At 42.3% G+C, this 7,183-nt stretch overlaps 1 long non-coding RNA gene across 1 annotated transcript; it reads left to right on the plus strand.

Moving 5' to 3' along the window:
* The first annotated feature begins 1,944 nt into the window (after nucleotides 1–1,944).
* LOC134295597 (uncharacterized) lies at nucleotides 1,945–5,641 on the plus strand. The gene is made up of 2 exons (XR_010002225.1): nucleotides 1,945–2,623; nucleotides 2,683–5,641. It is a non-coding gene; the product is annotated as an uncharacterized LOC134295597 (long non-coding RNA).
* Nucleotides 5,642–7,183: the final 1,542 nt, after the last annotated feature.

A 7,183-nucleotide genomic window follows, 5' to 3' on the forward strand; every position in this document is an offset into this window, starting at 1 on the left:
AAAGATCTGTAGTCTATTACTGTATATCCATATGTATGGGCACAAATAATTCTCTTAGCAGTTGTAACTTGTAGAAATCATTGATCATGACAACTGTGGTGTTGTGCATTGCTGATGCACCTTCATTCTTATTGGCGAGAGCTGCATCATTTTGTCATGGGAAATAGAGAAAGGATGCACACAATGCAGAGTGTGCCTCAGTCTTCCAGTAAGCAAATAAATGTGCAAAGTCTATTGATACAAATAAATGTGGACTCACAATAGGTATCAGCTGATACCATTCCCACCTGTACTAAGAAGAGGATGCTAATTTGAACAAATCAATTAATTAGTGGCATTCTATCTATGTATAGATATTTATCTATCTTTCTACTAACAACACTGGCCAACACACATTTTGGTGCCTTGGATGTTAGCCCTGTTTCAGGGTATATTTGACCTGCAAATCCCAAAAATGGCACCAGTTTCCCCCATCAGCTCTAAGTTTTTGAGATACAGAAAATATGCCATATGCTCATAGAAAATCATGATAACCATGTTTAAGAAACAATGGTTTATCCAATGCAGTTGTCTGAATCAGTGTCCTAAATGACTCCAAAGAACAGACGTAAAACCAAGACAGTTTTTTTGTTGGGCTGTGTAATATTCCATTGTTGTTGTGTGTCTTCCAAGTTGTTCATGCTTTACAGCAAACCTAAGGCAACCTATCAGAGGGTTTTCTTGGAAATATTTGTTCCGATTGGGTTTTGTCTTGGCCTTCTTCTGGGGCTCAGAGAGTGTGACTTGCCCACAAAGCCTTTGGTTTTCCATGGCTTGCCCAAAGCCTTTGGGTTTCCATGGCTTGCCCAAAGCCTTTGGTTTTCCATGACTTGCCCAAAGCCTTTAGGTTTTCCATGACTTGCCCAAAGCCTTTGGGTTTTCCATGACTTGCCCGAAGCCTTTGGGTTTTCCATGGCTTGCCCGAAGCCTTTGGGTTTTCCATGACTTGCCCAAAGCCTTTGGTTTTCCATGACTTGCCCAAAGCCTTTAGGTTTTCCATGACTTGCCCAAAGCCTTTGGGTTTTCCATGACTTGCCCAAAGCCTTTGGGTTTTCCATGGCTTGCCCGAAGCCTTTGGGTTTTCCATGACTTGCCCAAAGCCTTTGGGTTTCCATGGCTTGCCCAAAGCCTTTGAGTTTTCCATGACTTGCCCAAAGCCTTTGAGTTTTCCATGGCTTGCCCAAAGCCTTTGGGTTTCCATGACTTGTCCAAAACCTTTGTGTTTCCATGGCTTGCCCAAAGCCTTTGGGTTTTCCATGGCTTGCCCAAAGCCTTTGGGTTTCCATGACTTGTCCAAAACCTTTGTGTTTCCATGACTTGCCCAAAGCCTTTGGGTTTTCCATGGCTTGCCCAAAGCCTTTGGGTTTCCATGACTTGTCCAAAACCTTTGTGTTTCCATGACTTGCCCAAAGCCTTTGAGTTTTCCATGGCTTGCCCAAAGCCTTTGGGTTTTCCATGGCTTGCCCAAAACCTTTGGGTTTCCATGACTTGTCCAAAACCTTTGTGTTTCCATGACTTGCCCAAAGCCTTTGGGTTTTCCATGGCTTGCCCAAAGCCTTTGAGTTTTCCATGACTTGCCCAAAGCCTTTGGGTTTTCCATGGCTTGCCCAAAGCCTTTGGGTTTCCATGACTTGTCCAAAACCTTTGTGTTTCCATGACTTGCCCAAAGCCTTTGGGTTTTCCATGGCTTGCCCAAAGCCTTTGGGTTTCCATGACTTGTCCAAAACCTTTGTGTTTCCATGACTTGCCCAAAGCCTTTGGGGTTTCCATGACTTGCCCAAAGCCTTTGGGTTTTCCATGGCTTGCCCAAAGCCTTTGGGTTTCCATGACTTGTCCAAAACCTTTGTGTTTCCATGACTTGCCCAAAGCCTTTGAGTTTTCCATGGCTTGCCCAAAGCCTTTGAGTTTTCCATGGCTTGCCCAAAACCTTTGGGTTTCCATGACTTGTCCAAAACCTTTGTGTTTCCATGACTTGCCCAAAGCCTTTGGGTTTTCCATGGCTTGCCCAAAGCCTTTGGGTTTCCATGACTTGTCCAAAACCTTTGTGTTTCCATGACTTGCCCAAAGCCTTTGAGTTTTCCATGGCTTGCCCAAAGCCTTTGGGTTTCCATGACTTGTCCAAAACCTTTGTGTTTCCATGACTTGCCCAAAGCCTTTGGGTTTTCCATGGCTTGCCCAAAGCCTTTGGGTTTCCATGACTTGTCCAAAACCTTTGTGTTTCCATGGCTTGCCCAAAGCCTTTGGGTTTTCCATGGCTTGCCCAAAGCCTTTGGGTTTCCATGACTTGTCCAAAACCTTTGTGTTTCCATGACTTGCCCAAAGCCTTTGAGTTTTCCATGGCTTGCCCAAAGCCTTTGGGTTTCCATGACTTGTCCAAAACCTTTGTGTTTCCATGACTTGCCCAAAGCCTTTGTGTTTCCATGACTTGCCCAAAGCCTTTGTGTTTCCATGGCTTGCCCAAAGCCTTTGGGTTTCCATGGCTTGCCCAAAGCCTTTGGGTTTTCCATGGCTTGCCCAAAGCCTTTTGGTTTCCATGGCTTGCCCAAAGCCTTTGGGTTTTCCATGACTTGCCCAAAGCCTTTGGGTTTTCCATGACTTGCCCAAAGCCTTTGAGTTTTCCATGACTTGCCCAAAGTCTTTGAGTTTTCCATGGCTTGCCCAAAGCCTTTGGGTTTCCATGACTTGTCCAAAACCTTTGTGTTTCCATGGCTTGCCCGCAAAGCCTTTGGGTTTTCCATGGCTGACCACAGATTGAAACCCAGGTCTCCAGAGTCGTCGTCCACTGCTCACATCCTTACACCATGCTCTCGGGGGTTTTCCTGCCCTTTAGGAGTGACTGAGCCTTTTGCAATGTGAGGTCTTTAAGAAATATGGGATGTGGTCTCAAACTCACTGAAGTGTGTTTGTTGCAAAACCCAAATCGGATTAGGCTGGTTAGGGCCCCAAGGCACTTCCATAAATAGGGCTTCCATTGTTTGCATTTGGTAAGCTGTTCTAGGAATGTTGCCGTAGAAATTAAATTTATAAACACCACACAAGAAACAGCAGCACATAAATCTTCATGTGTGCGCCTTTTATAAGCCCTCTAATTTCAGTGAGACATTCAACTTGACCCCATGCATTTTTACTCAAGTAGTGCATGTCATATTGGTAATAACTGTCAATTTAGGAAGCTGGGTTGCTGTGAGTTTTCCAGGCTGTGTGGCTATGTTCCAGAAGCATTCTCTCCTGACGTTTCACCCACATCTATGGCAGATATCCTCAGAGGTTGTGAGGTTTGTTGGAAGCTAGGCAAACTAGGCAAACAGACTCTTGTCTGTTTTAGGCAAGTGTGAATGTTGCAATTGGCCACCACAATATTTCCTAGTCTAAGGTAATCCAATCATTAACAAGAGTAAAGCGGGGAACAAATCTATCTATATAAAAAGGTAATGAAATTTTGGCCTAGGACAAAACAACAAAATCACACATCCTAGAAACACTAAACTTGGTAGCACAACCCCTCATCCATGCCTCTACGTTCATACAACAAAAATAAAATAAAAATAAAATCCTAATTAGAGGGAGAGGAATAATTGTTTTTATCTAATTGCTGCCAGTTAGAAGGCTACGCTCCGCCCACTTGGTCTCCTAGCAACCCACTCAGCCCAGGGGACAGGCAGAGTTAGGCCTCACTTAGGCCTCTTCCACACTGCCTATAAAATACAGATTATCTGATTTGAACTGGATTATATAGCAGTGTAAAAGGGGCTCCTGATGGCACAGTGTGTTAAAGCACTGAGCCGCTGAACTTGCGGACCAAAAGGTCCCAGGTTCAAATCCTAGGAGCGGAGTGAGCGCCCGCTGTTAGCCCCAGCTCCTGCCAACCTAGCAGTTCGAAAACATGCCAATGTGAGTAGATCAATAGGTACTGCTCCGACGGGAAAGTAACTGCGCTCCATGCAGTCATGCCAATGGCCACATGACCTTGGAGGTGTCTATGGATAACGCCGGCTCTTCGGCTTAGAAATGGAGATGAGCACCAACCCCTAGAGTCAGACACGACTGGACTTAATGTCAGGGGAAAACCTTTACCCTTTACCTTATCTACCACCAATTCCTCAATACTTTATTTCCCATACCACCAAACTTCGCCACAGCTAGTATACTTATAATATGTGAGGAAATAGCCACAATTGCTAAGCCATTAATACAAAGGCATTCTACTTTAATACTATAACTTGATCTACATTCTTGGAATAGTATGAGTGTCCATTATCTTCTAAAGACCCTATAACTTAACATTAACTGTTTGCCTCTTTAATAGTTTGGTCACATTGTCTATGGATGATGGGGGTTGTAGGCCACACTTCTGGATTGCACCATGTTGGCAAAGGCTGCTGTAAAATTGGGAATTTCTTCCAAGTCAATTTAATTTTAAGTGAATTCCTCTTGCATTATCACAACAGTAATATTTCAATTCCTGAGAGAGAAATTATTGAAAAGGGGCCTGCAATTCTTTGGGAACTATACTGATTACCACAAATACTCGATTTCCCCATTCAGACCCTATAAAACCCTACATTTTTTTTAAAGAAAGTCATAAACCATGGTATTGAGGTCCCTGAATGCTTGGATGTTTGACTTAAGGTATATGCTCATATAGCTCCATATTGTGACTAAAGGTATATGTCCCGTATTGCTCCATAATGTTGCTGCTGTTTTCTTGTCTTCACAATCCCCAAACATGCTATGTTTAAATATACTTATCTTGAAATTTTATATAATTTCAATATATAAAAAACCTATGTAATTTATTTGTAGGTTGTACCTATTTGCTGAAAAGACAACATAGTGTGCATAAATTATCCTTTGGTCCTTCTGTGTATTTCTTGATAGCTGGCCTTCACATTCTGACTATTGGAAAATTTAAAGTAAGGAAGGATCCGTCCTATTTGTGTGTATTCTTATCTATGGCAAGTTGGCGCTCTTTTTTTGCTTTTGACGTGGGAAAAATATGATCACTCATTACTATCCAGAAGCAAATGCAGCACAAGTTTTTCATGCATGTTAGAAACTCTTTCCGCTGCATTTCTTCTCAGCCAAGACTCAAGGAAGGCTCACATCCTGTCCAGTTCTTGTAATTTTACAAACTAAACCTTACATTTCTCCACTTTGAAAAGGAAGACGGCATGCAGATTTCTTAGTCTTCGGCATTTATGCTTTGAAAAACTGTCTCTTCCCTTTGGTGCACAGAGACTGTGGGCCAGGGATGAAAAATTTATTTCTGTAAATCAATATGGTTTTGATTGTGCCTTATGAGAAAGGAGGAGGTCTACATGGAATGTAGATGTTGAAGAGGCAATGTGTTGCTCTCTGCACTGTTAAGGAATGATGCGTTGTGTAGTCACAAGAAAGATTGCTGTGGTTAACTCCCCAACCAAAGAGATTGGAAAATACGTAGGTATGTATGTTGTACTAAAATAGAGGTTTGTGCCTGGAAAAAATTAATTGGGTTGGGTTTTGTTTTGTTGGGTTTTTTTGGTTGTTTGTTCGTATTCTGAAATGTGAACTTATTTTTCTAAACGCTATATACTGAATAAACTTTATATTTATACATAAACCGTGTACTGTAAAAATGATCCTCCCTCCTTGTTTTATATATAAAGTGTGTCTTTCTTCCTTGACAAGATTCCAAAGTGGTGTACCACACAAGTTAAAACAACATTAATCTAAAATGACTAAGTTGTAATATCAGAGAACAATGAAAAAGCAACGGATTAAGTTGACTGGAATTCAGGTTCATAAATTGGTGAGAAACGGGACTAATTTCTCAATGTCTGTCTTCAACTTGGGGCTATTGTGACCTGCCAGCATTTTTGCCATGGAAACTAGTGCCATGTGCCATGGCTCCAATGTGGGGCTGGGCTGTGGCGCAGGCTGGTGAGCAGCTGCTGCAATAAATCACTCTGGCCAGGAGGTCATGAGTTCGAGGCCAGCCCGTGGCGGGGTGAGCACCCGTCAATTAAAAATAAAATATAGCCCCTGCTCGTTGCTGACCTAGCAACCCGAAAGATAGTTGCATCTATCAAGTAGGAAATAAGGTACCACTTATAAAAGTGGGGAGGCAAATTTAACTAATTTACAACGTTGGAATGAGGAAGTGAGGAAGTGTCATCACAGTGGATGATGAAGCAGCTGCTCCCCCTCTGTGGCCAGAATTGAACATCCCCTCAGGAGAAAGTTAAATTGCCTCTGTGTCTGTCTGTCTGTCTGTCTCTGTCTCGGTTCGATGTGTTTATGGGCATTGAATGTTTGCCCTGTATGTGTATAATGTGATCCGCCCTGAGTCCCCTTCGGGGTGAGAAGGGCGGAATATAAATGCTGTAAATAAAATAAAATAAATAAATAAATAAAGGGCATTGCTGTATATTAAGGTAGGAAGTGTGGGAGCACAATTGACATGATTGACGCACATCAGAAACACTCAATGGACACCAGAATAATAATAATAATAATAATAATAATAATAATAATAATAATAATAATAATAATACATTTTATTTTTATTCTGCCCTTCTCCGCTAGGGGACTCAGAGTAGATTACAGCATTATTTATTTATTTTATTTATTTACAGTATTTATATTCCACCCTTCTCACCCCGAAGGGGACTCAGGGCAGATTACAATATACGCATACATGGCAAACATTCGATGCCATATGAACATAGAGACAGAGACACAGAGGCAATTTAACTTTCTCCAGCTTCCTGAGGGGATGCTCGATTCCGGCCACCGGGGGAGCAGCTGCATCATCTTCCACTGTGACACCGAGTCCTTGATGAATACTTCCTCATTCCAAATGCTGCTGGATGATTTTTATGGTATTGTAAATTAATTAAATTAGCCTCCCTGCATTAGTGGTACCTAAATTTCCTACTTGATAGATGCAACTATCTTTCAGTTGCTTGGGTCAACAACGAGCAGGGCTATTTTTTAATAGTCGGGTGCTCACTCTGACATGGGCTGGCTTCGAACTCATGACCTCATAGTGATTTATTGCAGCTGGCTACTAACCAGCTGCGCCACAGCCCGGCCCCCATTACTTACATAGGTAAATATGCAATGCCTTTACAATCATATTCAATGAGACACACAAACACAA

The sequence above is a fragment of the Anolis carolinensis genome, chromosome 1 (assembly GCF_035594765.1).
Source record: "Anolis carolinensis isolate JA03-04 chromosome 1, rAnoCar3.1.pri, whole genome shotgun sequence".
NCBI lineage: Eukaryota > Metazoa > Chordata > Lepidosauria > Squamata > Dactyloidae > Anolis > Anolis carolinensis.